Source organism: Mus musculus, chromosome 10, assembly GCF_000001635.26.
Source record: "Mus musculus strain C57BL/6J chromosome 10, GRCm38.p6 C57BL/6J".
Lineage (NCBI taxonomy): Eukaryota > Metazoa > Chordata > Mammalia > Rodentia > Muridae > Mus > Mus musculus.
This window is the reverse complement of record NC_000076.6, coordinates 120,515,238-120,518,590: the sequence shown is the minus strand read 5'-3', so window position 1 is coordinate 120,518,590 and position 3,353 is coordinate 120,515,238.

Sequence of the window (3,353 nt, the reverse complement as noted above, 5' to 3'; positions counted from 1 at the left end):
TAATTTTCCAAGGCTGTCTAAATACTAACACAGCAACACATTAAAAAGCAAAACTAAACACCTAAATATGATCAACTACGGAATCCAAGAAACTGGTGTCTTTCAAATTACCATCGATGCTTTTTGTCTAGAATGTGGCACAGTCCACACAGCCTGGGAATTCTTGGTAAAAGAGATTGAAGAGATTTAACTTTTCCTACTGGGGCTCATACATATACATATACATATACATATACATATACATATACATATACATATACATATACATATACATATACATATACATATACATCATGTACATATACATCATATACATATACATATACACACACACACATATACACACACACACACACACACACATATACACACACACACACTTTAACAAGGAAAGAAACCCCATTTCATGAAATAGCCTCAATGGCTGTTCAAACGCTCCACTAGAACTCATTTGCAACAGTGGCTGGATGTAGAACCTGCAGTGACATCCCCAGACAAGGAGGCCATGCAAGGCCTTTCCCAGAATGAGAGTTCAGTCCACTCTTAATTCAAAATGATAATAAGCATTATGTTAACACCCAAAGAATGTCAACACCCTTTCTGTGTTTACAGATCAGAAGCAAAAATGACTGACATGGAGGTCATTATAAGTCAAGGTCTCCAGTTCCTCTTGATCGGCTTTCGCCATTAAAGAAGCTTCCTACGGGTAGGGCAGGCTCAGCAGTACCAGGGAGTGTGGCACACCCGTGCACGTTTATGGGACACTTGAGAAGTCAGACCTATTGATTGACTACCGGAGTCTGCTTCCTCCCACTGTCACCTACTAAGTGTCGCATTGGAGGATGGAAGCACACAGGGGCATGAGGGGGATCTATGGTTTCCACAATGACTCCACGGTCAGTTGTCATCTGTCCAAAGAACAAGTTGTTTTGGAAAGTGTCAGGGAAGACGATACCATCAACAACACAAACGTTTCCCTTGTAAGGTGAATTACCCCACTGAAGAATCGTTTCGCCGGGCATGGTGGCGCACACCTTTAATCCCAGCACTCGGGAGGCAGAGGCAGGCGGATTTCTGAGTTCGAGGTCAGCCTGATCTACAAAGTGAGTTCCAAGACAGCCAAGGCTATACAGAGAAACCCTGTTTCAAAAAAAAAAAAAAAAAAAAAAAAAAAAAAAAAACAAAAAAAAAAAAACCAGAAACAAATACAAACAAACAAGAAACAAGAATCATTTCTTAAGTTCTGTTCATTTCAAACTCTCTCTAAACAGCAGAGCCTCAGTCATCTTTGGAAAGGATAACTTGGTTAAACACTGAACATCCTAAGCTGTTCTCATTTTCCTGAACTCGGAGACATGGTAGAGTTATTCACAGAAAGTCCCTGAAAGAGAATTAGGTTAGGAAAGCAGAAACTGCACGAAAGTCTAATGCATCTGATTTATGCTCTGCAAGCCTAGATCTCACGTTCAAGAAAGCGAAGCCACCATGCACTAAAAATATTAAACCAGGACTACTAAAGCAATTACACACATAGACAACACAGTAAAATATCTGTAAGAAAAGCTTTACTGTCTCAGAAGCATCATCATAGTTGTCGTCGTCGCTGTCATCATCATCACCTCTATTATTTACAGTACTAGGAACTGAATGTAGGGCCTTCTGCAAGCAAGGAAAGTGCTCCACCACTGAGCTACATTCCCAGCCTCAGGCAAGTAATGTTAAAAACAATTAGCTGATGTTATTTTTAGAAGACCTTTAGAGCTAGGTAAAATTCCATTTGGGGAGTTTTTAATGGATTTTTTTTTTTTCCCAAATGGAATATGGCTATAATGGCTTTGATGAAATTGTTACTAGGAGCCATCTTTTCAGTTTGGAGTCTGAGGAAATGAAACAGAATGCCAAGTTCCACGTGAACAAGGCAGGAATGTATGGATCTCGGGAGGGGATACAGAGCTCGGAATTCCTTCCCTCCCTAATTTCTATCGTTCCCCAGGAAAGAGACATTAGTTATGATTTACTATTTTGGCTGAGAAGGAGTGGCAGCTCCGGGCAGTTCCACTTGGCTTCTCTCCAGCTCTTTGATACTCTGACCCAGCAGGCCCAGCAGTGAAGGTCAGGGGCCAGCCAGCTATCACATGTATATATCTCACAGTAATATATTTGGAAACCGGAGAAATGGCCATCGGGTAGCCTCCAGTCCGTACAGATCTTGGTGCCTGGGCTCTGTGTGAGCTGTCACCTTGCAGGGGGCTCTTTCTGGGGACTTGGTTTCTTTAGTCCTTGGATACCAGGATCAGAAACTGACTCAGGTTCAAAAGCATCTACGAGGTGACTGCTGCCACCCTCCTGATAGTCATCCCTCATGCCGTTTGTTTTTATCGATTGAGTTGTTGGCTGCCCATTTATTTTGCCCATAGGGATTCTGCTCTGGGAACAGTTTCTGTGATGCTTTGCGTAGGAGATCTTGCTTCTTACCTGTATGGCTTTGCTTTCCATCCTGGTTATTGTCCTGCTTAGGCTTCTCATTGTCCTCATTACTGTAGGGAATGGTATCTCCATCCTTAGCTCAGCATACAGGCAAGGGTCACTTAGGGATATGGTTACTCTCCTCATTAGCATGTCCTTTGATGTTTAGGAAATGGTATTTTGCCCCAGGCCTCCTGCGGATTGATTGTTTTCTAGCCAGACGTACACCAACTCTGGCATGTCTATTTCTTTACATTTTTAAGCTTCAACTCACACTATCGTGGAAGTTTTGGTATGTGTACACAGATCTCCACATGTCTAACTTCGTGAGCTCCTTTGAATTTTCTGAGAGTTCTCATAGTCCCAGAATCCCTGCCAAGGCGTTAAATCCTGCATATGGGATGAACAACTAAGGAGTCAGCTACAGGGTGCACTATCTAGATGATCCCCCACGATCAAGGATGGTCTAGTCTTCCAGTAATAGTAGCCTTGAGCTGCCCTGAGTCAGAATGAGCCGGATAAACTGTTAAATGTAGGAAAAACGTGGATAGAAATAGATAATGCAGAACGGAAAAGGTTTATCTTTATAATCCACTCTAGAACTGGATGGTATATTCCCAAAAGATGTCTGTTAACACTGCAGTCCTTTCTAGAATCTTGGTTTTGTCCCTTCCCTTCCCTCCCCTCCCCTCCCCTCCCCTCCCCTCCCCTCCCAGGTGTGATGGACTGACACTTTTAATCCCAGCCTTAGAAGGCAGAGGCAGATGATTCTCTCTGAGTTCCAGGCACTATAAACTAAAACTTTGAAAACCAAACAGTCTGTCCAAAAACATAATTAAAAAAAAAAAAAAAACCAAAAAACCTGTCAAACAATATTTGTTGTATCA